The 13,569-nt window shown below is 45.7% G+C and overlaps 3 long non-coding RNA genes across 3 annotated transcripts in view; 1 reads left to right on the forward strand and 2 right to left on the reverse strand.

Annotated features, from left to right (window-relative positions):
- The window catches only part of LOC132536857 (uncharacterized), a 397,589-nt gene that overhangs the window by 197,459 nt on the left and 186,561 nt on the right, over positions 1 to 13,569 (reverse strand). The gene's annotated exons all lie outside the window — the stretch shown is intronic.
- The window catches only part of LOC132536855 (uncharacterized), a 287,606-nt gene that overhangs the window by 159,354 nt on the left and 114,683 nt on the right, over positions 1 to 13,569 (forward strand). The window lies entirely within an intron of this gene.
- Positions 1,868 to 13,569, reverse strand: part of LOC107523560 (uncharacterized) — a 46,421-nt gene continuing 34,719 nt past the window's right edge. The window contains exon 3 of the long non-coding RNA XR_009548394.1: positions 1,868 to 2,033. This is a non-coding gene — a long non-coding RNA (uncharacterized LOC107523560). The remainder of the gene's footprint in view (positions 2,034 to 13,569) is intronic.

Raw genomic sequence — 13,569 nt, forward strand, 5'->3', positions numbered from 1 at the left:
TGTTTTTAGTGTTAGTTTAGTCTAGCTTGGCTTAGATTGTGCTGCGTCCTGCATGGATAAAGAGATACTGCCTACAGCTCAACCATGAGTCCCAGGTCGTCTGTCTCCTCTCACGAAGCCAGCCTGACAATCTACCAGTTCAATTGTGCACTGCTACCTGTGGCCTGCCACATTTAGCCAGCGCCCCACACCCATGGGCGCCCCTGGCAGCAGCCTGGGCCCTGAATGCACAGACCCATGCATGGAGGGAGGGGAGCTGCCATGAGACTCTCATGCCTAAGACCCTTCGCTTTTGTCAGCTGGTAGCAAGAATAAACCATTGATGCTTCTGATTGGCCAAATCAGTGGTGCTTCGGACACCCTCCTTCAGTTCTCCTAAAACAACTCCTGGGACTATAGAAACTCATGAGATTGTTCCCTGACTCTGATAAATGAGATTATTAGGAAGTAATCCTATGGAGGGCGGTGGAGGAAAGCACACGGGTAGGACCCGGAGCTTCTGTGATTTATTTTCTATTGTGCCTTTCTCTCCTACCTAAGAACTCCTCCTTTTCGGGTGTATAGGAGGTCGTGTAAATAGTCATGACTGAGTCATTCATGACTCAGTTAAACGCAACTATCAACACCCACAAGCCTTTCCAGGGGAGAAGACCAGGGGTGGGGCCTTGCCATCGGTTGTCAATAAAGCCAGGCCACAATGTTTAAGTGTGTGACCTGAAAGTTATTTTATTTCCATATGAAGAGCTGATGGTTGACTCTCCATATTTCCATAAAACTTAGCTCTGGGGAAGAAATATATTTCCTCAGTGAGGAAATATATTTCTGTCATTAGAATTGTTGGTACGCTTCATTTTGGTTTGGTCTCACTCGCTCCCCCCCCTCCAGGAGATTATGGTTTAGTCTTTGCCTTTTCGCGCTTCTCCCTTCTCCCTGGCCCCTACCTTACGTACTTCCTGGGGAGGAGAAAGATGGAGGAGCACATTGCCCACTCTTGAATAAAGATTAAACAGCGTTCTCAGCTCAGCCGTGTGTTTCTGGTCGTCTGTTACCCACCCATGAAGCCAGCCTGGCGGAAACTACAAGAATGATCATATACACTGAAGTCCCAAGAGACAAAGTCTCTTTGCACTACAACAGGGGGCTCCAGCTATAGCACCTTGGGTTAAGCGCACGTGGTGCAAAGACCCACCTAAGGCTCCACGTTCTGACTCCCCTCTTGTGGGGGTGGAGTGGGGGTGATGATTTTTCTAACACTCTAGATTTTTCTAACAACATCAACAGCAATAGCAACAACAAAAATAACCAGAGGCCGGGTGGTGGCACACCTTGTTGAGCACACACAGTTACAATGCGCCAAGACTAGGGTTCAAAGCCGGGTCTGGGAGGATGATATTAATACATTTGTGTTTGGGTTGTTTGATAGTTGTCATTACACCATCTTCAGTGTTCTTGTGAGAAGCAGTGTGTCTTCACCAGCCTAAGAGGATTCAGGGAATCTGAGGTCCAGTTGTCCCAAACATGGTCTCAGGAGCTGGTCCCACCTCTCATCAGACACTCTCTTATCTGCATTTGGCAGGAGCATTTTCAGAAGCCAAGATGGCTGACTCTCCAGCCTGATGAGCAGCTTTCCTGTCCTGGTGCTGCAGGACAGGACCTAGGGCCCGCCCCTTATTTGCTTCAGTGCTCAGGGTTGAGCTCACCCTTGTTGTTGCCATTCATTTGCCACACTGCTGAGCACAGACACAGGATCCCAGCCATGAATCCCAATTCCTTCTCTGATGACCACAGAGGAAATATCGAGGGACACGCAAGTGACAGTGGCCAGGCCACTGGACACTCAAATTCCACGGTGCGAGACATTTGCTGATATTTTGCAGTGACTTTAGTTGGTTTGACTCTGAAACTAGTGTGGGTGAGGGGAGGGAGACAGCTTAGTGGTTATGCAAAAAGACATTCATGCTTGAGGTTCTGAAGTTGCCAGGTTCGATTCCCTTCATCACTGTCAATACACTGTCACAGTCGCAGTTGGTTCGCTGGTAAAAATAAATAAATAAATTAATTAATAAGACTGGAGAAGACCGTATCATAGTTACACATGCAAAAAGATTCTCATCACGGAGGCTCCAAAGGTCCCTGGTTGGATCCCTCAACACCACCATGAGCCAAGGCTGAACAGTGTTCTAGTTATTTTATTTTATTTATTTTTTTGCTTCCATGGTTATTGGAACCAGCACTATTAATCCACTTTTCCTGGTGGCCTCCCCCCATTTTATTAGATGGAATAGAGAAACTGAGAGGAGGTGAAGATAGATAGATAGATAGGTAGATAGATAGATAGAGAGAGAGAAAGAAGAGAGAGAGAAAAACACCTGCAGACCTGCTTCACCATTCATGAAGTAACCTCCCCCTAAAGGTGGGGATTCTGGGGCTTGAACCTGGATCCTTGTGTGGGTCCTTGTGCTTTCTACTATGTATGCTTAACCCAATTCAACACTGTTTGCCCTCCCCCAGTGCTCTTGCTTAAAAATAACAATAATAAAATAAATACAATTGACATCAATTCAGGAACTACTCTGAGATAGATGGAGTGGAATGTCTTGGACTACTGCTGGTGGGGACAGCTCTGTGACATTTCCTAGAAGCAGAACACAGCAAGATGGGTTGGGGAGGGGCAGGTGGATAGAGCAGGGTGGGGATGAGGGACCCACTGCAACCAGACCCTGGGACCTGGGGCTCCCTCTGCAGCCCTGGGCAGTCTTGTTGTGGGCTCAGAGATTGTGTTCCACTGTGTCTGAGGCTGGTGTCCTCAGAAGGCATTGGAGGGACCTGCTGAAGTTTGCAGGGCAAACCCTTGCTGTCCATGGCATCTGTGCTGGTAAATGAGCAGCCTTTGGTGCAGGAACTGAGCAGTGGATTCTACTGTCCACTCTATTATGTACATACACTGTCGTTTTTGATGGGTTAGGTTGTTTTCGCCGGGCTGGCTTCACGGGCACGGGCGGGTAACAGACGACCAGGGACTCATAATTGAGCTGTAGGCAGTATCTCTTTATTCATGCAGGGCGCAGCACAATCTAAGCCGAGCTAAGCTAAACTAAAGTAAAGTACTCTAAAACTCACAATGCTGTCTTTATATATACTTGTCAAGTAGGGTGGAAACAGGATGTGACATAGAGAGGGTGGAGAGAAAAGTGACTGGTGAAAATCAGAGTGTGACAAAGAAGGGGCAGAGCAGGCGAGAATCCTATCACTGAACCACAGTGCCCTGGAGGGAGGGTGGAACTTGTTAACAGTGGTTATGTAAATAGAATAGTGTTAAGCAGGGGGGATTTAAACCAAATGAAACAGAAGGGGTCTCATGCATACCAACAATTCCCCCTTTCTTTTTAACTAATGGCCATTGTAGGGTGAACAGAAATGTATATCATACAGGCGTTTTCAAAAGAACTGGCATAAGACATGGTAAACAAAATAGGCGAGCAGCAATAACCAGTGTGATGCCAAGGAGAGCTTTTCTTGCCTCAAAGGGCAAGGCCTAGCAGGCGAAAGGGCATTTCTTGCCTCTGGGAACGCTTCATGTCTCTGGGGGCATCTCTTGCCTCAAAGGGCGTTTCCTGCCTCTGTGGGCATCTATTGCCTCTTGGGGCGCTTCATGCCTCTGTGGGCATAACCTAATAAGGAGGGGGAGTTTTCTGCCTCTGGGACAGAGCCTGCAGGCGAGGGGACATGGTCTATAAAGTTTCAAGGCAATTGGCTGAAGTTAGTCTTTGAGAAACACAGCAGTGTGTACCAGTAAGTCCGATGGAGGTGTCAGTCCAAAGTAGCTGACCACAGAAGAAAATGCCGGAGGATGAAACGCTGCACGTCTGTCTTGATGGGGAATGTTGGCCACCAGAATTCTGCTTTTCTGTAGAGAGTGAGCTTTCGAGTCTGTGAATCTGTTTCTTCAGGCCGTGCCAGGTCACATCATTGGTTTCCGGGGGCGATGTCAGAGAACAGGGGTCCAAATGGATTTCCGGGAATTCCATTTGAGTAGATGCTTTTTCATGTGAAGACTTGACAGCTGAAATTCACTTACTTGTCAAACAAAACTTGTAGCAGATTAGAAGTTTACTATCATTGATAACTCCATTATAATTGGAAGTCCTTTCTAGTATCATTTCAAGGTTGTTAAAACACTTTAAACTCAATAAAATGTGGAAAGGTAAACAGAAGAACCACGGTTAAAAGCCTTAGGCATGAGAATAATTAACATAATCATTGCACTATCTGCCCCACCCATAACTCATACAGTTTTCAGGATTAAACGTTTCAGATTCATGTCAAGACGTAAAAGAGAAATCATAGGAGGGAAAAAACAATTTTTGAATTGTTTCTGGATGTCTCTAGAAATCATGGCTGCGTCCAGCATTTTTTTTAAGTCAATGTCAAACAAAAATTCAGTCATTCAAATCATTCTCTTATGAAACGCAACTTGAACCAGATTATCAAGATCTCACCATGTAGGATTAAGAATCCCCGGAGGGCGACCTAGTTCAAAAAGCTCCTCGAAATTCCATTTAGGGTGCTTCGGACTGTTCCTGCTGGATTGCTTCAGGCACCCATTTTTAAAAGTGTCTTCCCATCGAAGAAAGAATCCAATCAGGAGAGTAGAACTAACCACGTGTCTCCATACTTGGGAACTGCCAGGGTACTCGAGAATGCTCCTCAAACTAGAGTAGTCCTTCTCCACGGGAAACATTCGAGAAGAAGTCCAGAAAGTCCCAGGGGAAATCCCCATGCATATCCCAAGGTCTACGATCATGGTCATAAAGAACGGAATTATGGCCTGGAGCAAAATGTAGTCCTTTTCCTCGGGAAACATGAGAGAGGGAATCCAGAAAGTCCAAGGAGAAATCTCCGTGCATCTCCCAAGCTCTATTATCCCGGTCATAAGAAACCAAAGTTCCCGGTCAGGGAAACAAAGTTTGGCCCAGAGCAAAATGTTCCAGAGACAGAGTAACTGTCTCATGATGAAACAGTAGAGGCTTTGGCAAACCTCTTCGTAAGTAGAAGAGAAGACCATAGTGCATAGGTAGGCAAAGTCTTCACTTATCTGGGAGTTGCGCAGGTCTGGTCCCACGTTGTTGCGCCATATGTCGTTTTTGACGGGTTAGGTTGTTTTCGCCGGGCTGGCTTCACGGGCACGGGCGGGTAACAGATGACCAGGGACTCATAATTGAGCTGTAGGCAGTATCTCTTTATTCATGCAGGGCGCAGCACAATCTAAGCCGAGCTAAGCTAAACTAAAGTACTCTAAAACTCACAATGCTGTCTTTATATATACTTGTCAAGTAGGGTGGAAACAGGATGTGACATAGAGAGGGTGGAGAGAAAAGTGACTGGTGAAAATCAGAGTGTGACAAAGAAGGGGCAGAGCAGGCGAGAATCCTATCACTGAACCACAGTGCCCTGGAGGGAGGGTGGAACTTGTTAACAGTGGTTATGTAAATAGAATAGTGTTAAGCAGGGGGGATTTAAACCAAATGAAACAGAAGGGGTCTCATGCATACCAACAATACACTTCAACATAGCGGGACTTGGGAGAAAAGTCAGACATTTTTGAAGGCAGAGGTGGAGTGAATGATGATAAAGAAGGACGGGTGTTCTGGGCTGAGTTAAGATCAGAGACTTAGGGGCCCGGCAGTGGTTCACCCCTTCCTGTCTATTTATCTGTCTTTACCCAATACATACAACTATAAAATGTTAAAAATGATATTGGAGGGTATTATACAGCAAACCCTAACAAAGAGACTTTTCAAAGTTAACCCAATTACCAAATAATGTGATAACAATAACTATCCATTGTCTTTTGGAACCCTAAGACAGCAGGAACCTCACATTTACACAATAGAGCCTATATTTCCCCCAGTCCTGGAACCTTAGGGTAGGGCTCACTTTCCCACATGCCTCTTCCAATCCATATAAAATAATATTGCATCCGCCGATCACAACCTAATCAATGCAACAACTGACACCTCAACATGCTTCAACTCAGACTGTGTCCAGAGACTTCACATGTGGAATGACAACCCTTCAGCTTCATTACTCGGGTGAGACCTTTCCTTTCATAGTATACTCTAATTCCATCTCAGGTGGTTCACTTCCTAACAAAGTCCCAAAACTTAGACAAAGACCAGGTTCTTTGAGAGAGAGCATATGTTCACATGTATCCATAAACTAGTGCAAAATATATACCTGAAAGCAGAAGTACACTAGAGTTTGCAGTGAGTACCCTCCCAACACTTCATCTCTACTATTCCAACCTTTGGGTGCATGATTGCTCAACAATTTGTTTGGATTTGTATGTTAACCCTCTTTTCAGCCACAAGGTTCCAGATGCCATCAGGATGCTGGCCAGGCTTCCCTGGACTGAAGACCCCACCAATGTGTCCTGGAGCTCTGCTTCCCCAGAGACCCATCCTACTAGGGAAATAGAGAGGCAGACTGGGAGGATGGACCTACCAGTCAACGTCCATGTTCAGTGGGGAAGCAATTATAGAAGCCAGACCTTCCACCTTCTGCACCCCACAATGACCCTGGGTCCATGCTCCCAGAGGGATAGAGAATGGGAAAGCTATTGGGGATGGGATGGGATATGGAGACTGGGTGGTGGGAATTGTGTGGAGTTGTACCCCTCCTACCCTATGGTTTTGTTAATGTCTCCTTTCTTAAATAAAAAATAAATAAAAAATGATATTGGAGATTTAAAGGAAAAAAGATGAGTTTATTAATGGGAATGAGGAAGAAAGGAAGAGAACCAAAGAATCTTGCTGGCACATGTGATGCTGGCAGTGAAACATGGGCCCTCATACTTGAGACTAACACTTTTTCCACTATGCCACTTCCTGGCCTACAGGATTGGAGATTGTAAAGATTCTTAGTGTAAGGAGGGGGACAAGGGGAATGGTGGCACATCTGGTTAAGCTCAAGAACCCACACAAGGATCTGGGTTCTAGCTCCCAACTCCCCACCTGCAGGGGGATGCTTCACAAGTGGTGAAGCAGGTCTGCAGGTGTGTATCTTTCTCTCCCCTTTACTATTTCCCCCTTTCTTCTCACCTTATTTTTGTCCTATCCAATAAAATGAAAAAAATGGCCTCCAGAAGCAGTGGATTAGTAGTATACACACTGAGCCCCAGTGGTAACCCTGGAGGCAAAAAAAAAAAAAATTCCCAGCATATTGAGGATTAGAGGAGACTCTAAGAGAAGAATCTCAAACCTATGCAGAGGAAAGTCGGTAAAAGAAAGTGAACATCCCAAATGGGCACTACTGGGCGTGAAGAATCCAGTGTTGACAGGGTGTGGAGTGCAGTGACAGAGCCCATTCTCACATTGATCAAGCCCTGGGTTTGATCTTCAGTGCTCATCCCCTACTTACACCCAAAAGAGGAGGGAGAAAAATTTTTTTTTGCTTCCAGAATTATTGATGGGCTTCGTAGACAGCAATATGAATCCACCACTCCTGGTAGCTTTTTTTTTTTTCATTTTATTCAATAGGTCAGAGAGAAATTGAGAGAGGAGGGGAAGTTAGAGATGTAGAAAGGTAAACACCTGCAGACCTGCTTCAGCATTTATTAAGTATCCCTGCTGCAGGTGTGAGTGGGGCTCAAACCCAGGTCCTTACATAGGTCCTTGTGCATAGTACTAAGTGCACTTAAACATGGCCCCTTATTTTAGTTTTTCTTTCTCTATCTATCTTTATTTGTTTCTTTTCCTTTCATTTGGTGAGAATTTGAGAAGGGATAGGGATACAGAGAGAGGAAGATAGAAATATATGCCTGCAGACATGCTTCACTATTCTCGAAGCTTCCACCTTGCAGGTAGGGAGTGGGGGTTTGAACTCCAGTCCTTGTGCATAGCAATGGGTGAGCTCAACCAGGTGCCCCACTGCCTGGCCTCCTAAGAGGAAAATTTTGTCATAAGAGTCCAGTGCAGGGAGGGAGGAAGTAGAAGGATAGCTTGTGTTCCAGCCAGGAGACGGTGCTGAGTTAGGACAGGACGGGTAGGACCTAGCGAGGATACTGTTTTTATACATTCCAGGGTGTTTTGTCTCCAGCTCAGTTCAGGCTGTGGTGTGAGTCAACATTTGTTCTCAACTGGGTCTGGTCAGGAGTTGCAACATCTCCACTTGGACAGATGGCAACTCTGAGCTCCAAACTGTCCCCCAGTGGAGCTGCTAGTTAGCGCCATGCAGAGATAACAAGGGAAGAGAACTAAGAAGGGTCCTGTGAGATTGAAAAGGGCTGGAACCTCACCTCTCCAGAGCCCTACCCGACTAGGGAAAGACAGAAACAGGATGAGGATATGAATCCACCTGCCAATGTCCATGTCCAGTGGAGAAACAATTGCAAAAGACAGACTTCCTTCTGCACCCCAGAAAGAATTATCTTTCCCCAAAGGGGGAGAAATGTTAAGGGAAGATAAACAGAGAGCTCTGAACTCCAGTTCCATCAGGACCCAGAGAGAGAAGAGGGGAAAAAGGAAAGACAGGACATTTAGAAGTAGCAATAGGTGTAGTTATGACTTAGAAAGGAAGAGAAGGCAGGACCTTAGAGGAAAAAGGGCAATTAAGGGGGTCAGACAGTAGAGCAGTGGGTTAAGCGCACGTGGCGCAAAGCTTAGGGACCAGCATAGGGATCCCGGTTTGAACCCCTGGTTCCCCACCTGCAGGGGAGTCACTTCACAGGCGGTGAAACAGGTCTGCGGGTGTCTATCTTTCTCTCCCCCTCTCTGTCTTCCCCTCCTCTCTCAGTTTCTCTCGGTCCTATCCAACATAAACGACATCAACAACAATAATAATGACCACAACAAAGCTACAACAACAAAGGCAACAAAAGGAGAAAAATTGGCCTCCAGGAGCAGTGGATTCATAGTGCGGGCACTGAGTCCCAGCAATAACCCTGGAGGCAAAAAAGGGGCAATTTTATGAAAATATAGATAGCAATAGGAATAATAGTCAACCCATGTCTGTGACCTTGGAAGAACTACTGCAATTTCCAATAGAGGGACATAGAACTCTGGTGGTGGGAACTGTGTGGAATTAGATCCCTGTTATCTCATACTTTCATAAATCAATATTAAATTACTAACAAAATAAGAAAAAGAAAGAAGGAAGGGAATAAAGAAAGAGAGAGAGAGGTAGAAATTAAAGGAGCTAGGTTTCCTGGGAAGAATAGGGGGCAGGGGGTTCAAACTTCAGGGAAAAATGGGAAACTAGGTGCTGAGAGACAGCTCACCTCAGCGGGAGTCCATCCTTGGAAAGTATCTAGGATGGAATCCCACAGCCATAGGAGAGCTTCTATGGTTAGGGGAAACCGCAGAAATAGTCAAGTTTTGTTCACTACCAGGTGGCAATAGAACCAGAGATTCTAGCACCACAAGGAAACAAATGTACTGGCAAGAAAAAGACACTGCAGAAACCCAGAAGAATTTAGAAAAGGCTAGGGGGTGAGGGGAGACTGTTGAGGATTGAGAGGGCAGGTTGTCTGTTTGTTGATGGTGGGGAGACACTTCCCTAAAAGACTGAGGTCAAGTTGAGAAACAATTGTATAGGGTGGGACCTTTGTATAGTCTTTTCTTCTTGTTTTTAATTCCCTTTGCTGCCATTGTTGTTTTATTGTTATAGTTATTAATGATGTCATTGTTGTTGGATAGGACAGAGAGAAATGGAGAGAGGAGGGGAAGACAGAGAGAGGGAAAGATAGACACCTGCAGACCTGCTTCACCACTTGTGAAGCGAATCCCCTGCAGGTTGGGAGCCAGGGGCTCGAACTGGGATCCTTAAGCCGGGCCCTTGCACTTTGCACCACCTGCACTTAACCTGCTGCACTACTGCCCGACTCTCAGTCTATTATTCTTATTTTTCAGTTCTTAGGTCTTTTCAGATCCCTGTCCACAGCTCCCAGGTAGACATTTCTTTTCTTTCTTTCACTCTCTCTTTCTTCTTTTTTTTCTTCCTTCTTTCCATCCTTTCTTTTTTATTTCAGAGAGAAAGTGAGTGAGAGAGACATCACCTTGGAGGTTCCTGAGATGCCCTAGGGTCCTCATCTATTGCTGACTTCAAACTAGACCACTATAAGATAAGGTCCAGGCCATGCAGTTCTCTATACACTTTATTCTCATCAGACAGAGAGGCCTCAGTGACGGCTTAAACTGTGAGCCTAATGATCCTGTTGCTTGGGATCAGTGCCTGGAGTGTCCTTCCCTTTGCAGAAAGGGGAAGGCATTTTAATGAGACTCTCGGTACTTGGTTCAAAACTCCATCCAGGGTGGTAACACAGCTCACTTGGGTAGTGAGCTGCTTTGCCATATGTGCGACACAGCTTCAAGCCCAGCTGCAGTGAAGGAAGAAGCTTTGATGCTCTGTTCTCTTTCCCTCTCTAGGGTCTCTGTTTCTAAGTGCAAAAGTTGACCCTGGGAGTGGGTTGTGTTGGACCTGGTAGACTATATTTGTCACCATGAACAAGAGCCTGGGTTCAAGCCCCAGACACCCACCTTAAGTGGGGAAGCCCCATGAATGGTGAAGCAGAGCTACAAGTCTCTGTCTCTCCATTCCCTCTCAATTTGCCTTCACAAGAAAAAGAATAAGGAAAAGGGAGGGAAAACAGAAGAATAAAAGCAGAGAGAAAAGTAAAACAACAACAGAAAACAACAACACAATGAAGGAAAGTTTGGTGCTGAAGTCTCACTCTCTCTTTGCCTTCTCTGTTTCTATCTTAAAAGAGAGAGAAAGAAAAAAAGAAATAAAGAAAAGAAAAAGAAAGAGAGAAAGAAGGAAAGAAAAGAAGGAGGGAATGAATCAATGAAGGAAAGAAGGAAGGAAGGAAGGAATGAAGAAAGAAAGAAAGAAAGAAAGAAAGAAAGGAAATGAGAAAAATGGCTACCAAAAGCGGTGGGTTAGTGTGAAGGCACTGGAGCTCAGCAATAAGCCTGGTGGCAAAATAAATAAATAAATAAACAAATAAATAATAAATAAAGTCACAAAAAAAGCTGAGCCCCATGGTAATGAGTGTGTGTGTGTGTGGCTTAGACCAGATGAAGGGGGCAGAGCCTTGCAACATCTATAAAGGGCACACCCACGTTGCTGCCGCTGGGCACCATTTTGAAGAGGGCTCCTCTATCATTTTCTTAATTACCCTCTGTGATGGCTGCCTACAGCTTCCCTATTCTTTGTGGAGAAAACCTATATGTGAACCAGAGAGGATGGGAAAAACAGCCCCTGCAAGAGACAGACATTGTGAAGTAATGCTTGATCCCTTCCCCCTTGTTTACTTTTTGAAAGAGAAAAAGAAAATAGCCACAGCACTGAAACTTTTAATGCAGTGGGGCCAGGCCTGAACCTGGGGTGGGATAGATAAGCAGTGCATTATCTAACTGAAATGTTTTGCCAACTGCCCCCCTCCCTGCTGGGAAATTGCTCGCTTACTTGTTCCTCCATGTTTGTGCCAGTTTCTTTTTTGAAAATGCCTGTACGATATAGGCTTCTGTTCACCCCACGCTCCTGATACTGTGGTCAATTAGTTAAAAAGAAAAGGGGGAAATTGTTGGTATGCTTCTGGTTCTGCTTCTGGGAGCCCTCCTGTTACATTGCTTAATGTTGTGGTCTATTTACATGGTCACTCTGTTGCATTGGTTTGGTCTCACTCCCCCTGCCTCCGGGAGATTTGGTTTAGCCCTTGCTTTTCAAGCTTCTTGCTTCTCCCCGCCACCTATCCTACCTACTTCTTGGGTTCCTGACTCTGAAGCTGGAGGAGCGAGATGGCGGAGCACATTGTGTGGTGATTAGTTTGTTGGACTGCTTGCCTGCTCGTGAATAAAGATTAAACTGCATTCTCAGCTCAGCCGCCGCGAAGCTAGCTGGGCATACTGAACTCTGCCCCGGAGAAAACAACACCTCCCAATGCCTAAAAGTGGAGATTAGGGGCTAGACTGTTCCAGGCATTGGGCTTTCTCAGCCCATCAGCGATAACTTCATCAAAACGCCCTTTTTTCCTCCTGAAACAAAAAGAAATGGGCTTCGTCCCTCAGCCACCTGTAGATTATTTTCTATGGCCTCTAGAAGGATGTCCACTGCCCGGTGCACCCGCCGGATCTCACTGATGCTGTTTCCGTTTCCTGCCTGCCTCACCCACCATTCCTGCCTACCTGCGTTTCCTGCCTCACCCACCATTCCTGCCTGCCTGCTGTTTCCTGCCTCACCACCATTTATTGCTGCACAGATCAGGCCTTGCCATCAGCATGTGACCCCTCTTGATCTTACAACTCTCTTATCCCTCCTGGCCACCCCAAATATTCAGGACTTTCTGGCCCCTTAGACATGCCCCGCCTGAGGGACCCCAGGCTCAGGACTCACCCTGGCACAAGGAAGTCACCACATACCCGGCCGGCCGGTAGACCGCATACCACTTGTGCAATTCAGTTCTCAGTTTCAATGCCTTAAAAAAAGCTTTCTGAGATTTCCTGAGGTTTGTGTCAATATCAGTTTAGACTCCTAATTCCAAAACCACATCCCCTTCAGCCAGGAAGGCATTACCTAGGCGTGCGCGCGGCAACCGGCTCCAGATCCACGGGATGGTTTTCTTCCACACAAACTTCAGGAAAGCCTTCATCAAGAACTCAATGAACATGTTTTCTGTGATGGGGATCTGCTCCTGTATGACGGCCATCAGCCTGTTCACGAGTATTTCTATCACTGTAGTACTGACATCGTCAGCTGTGGCTGTGATTATTCTGTTGAATATGGAGGAGAAGGCACTGTAAGCCATGGTGGAAGCAGAAATGAATAGTGGCTATGCCTTCCCAGTTTGCTTTTTAAGGCTCTTCATACTTGGGGCATGACATACTGAGCACCCAATCCCGGATGCTCCCCACACGCTGACGTGATGACGAGTGATGTGATCAAGTGTCTCATGGAGTAAAGGGAAGACTTCCCTATACACTCACTGTACTCCGACTTGCTTCAAGTCCAATCGCCACTTAAGAGCAGCACCACCACAAAAGCAGAAAAATGGTGGTGTCTCTCTACTCACAAACTCACTCACTCACTCACTCACTCACTTTCTGACTCTCCCTATCCCCTGTATCTTATAGTACATAAGAAAAAGCAGATGGGGAGTCCGGCGTAGCTCAGCGGGTTAAGCGCAGGTGGCGCAAAGCACAAAGATCGACATAAGGATCCCGGTTCGAGCCCCAGGCTCCCCACCTGCAGGGGAGTCGCTTCACAGGCAGTGAAGCAGGTCCGCAGGTATCTTATCTTTCTCTCTCCCTCTCTCTCTCTTCCCCTCCTCTCTCCATTTCTCTCTGTCCTATCCAACAATGATGACAGCAATAACAACAACAACGATAAACAACAAGGGCAACAAAAGGGAAAATAAATAAATAAATGTAAAAAAATTTTAAAAAAAGAAAAAGAAAAAGCAGATGAACAATGTTTTAGATACATGTGAAGGCTGAATATCTTTAAGTTTTTAAACATTATTTTTAATATTTAAATTTGTAAAAGATTTATTTTGACTATGGATTTTTTTTC

The sequence above is a fragment of the Erinaceus europaeus genome, chromosome 2 (genome assembly GCF_950295315.1).
Source record: "Erinaceus europaeus chromosome 2, mEriEur2.1, whole genome shotgun sequence".
Lineage (NCBI taxonomy): Eukaryota > Metazoa > Chordata > Mammalia > Eulipotyphla > Erinaceidae > Erinaceus > Erinaceus europaeus.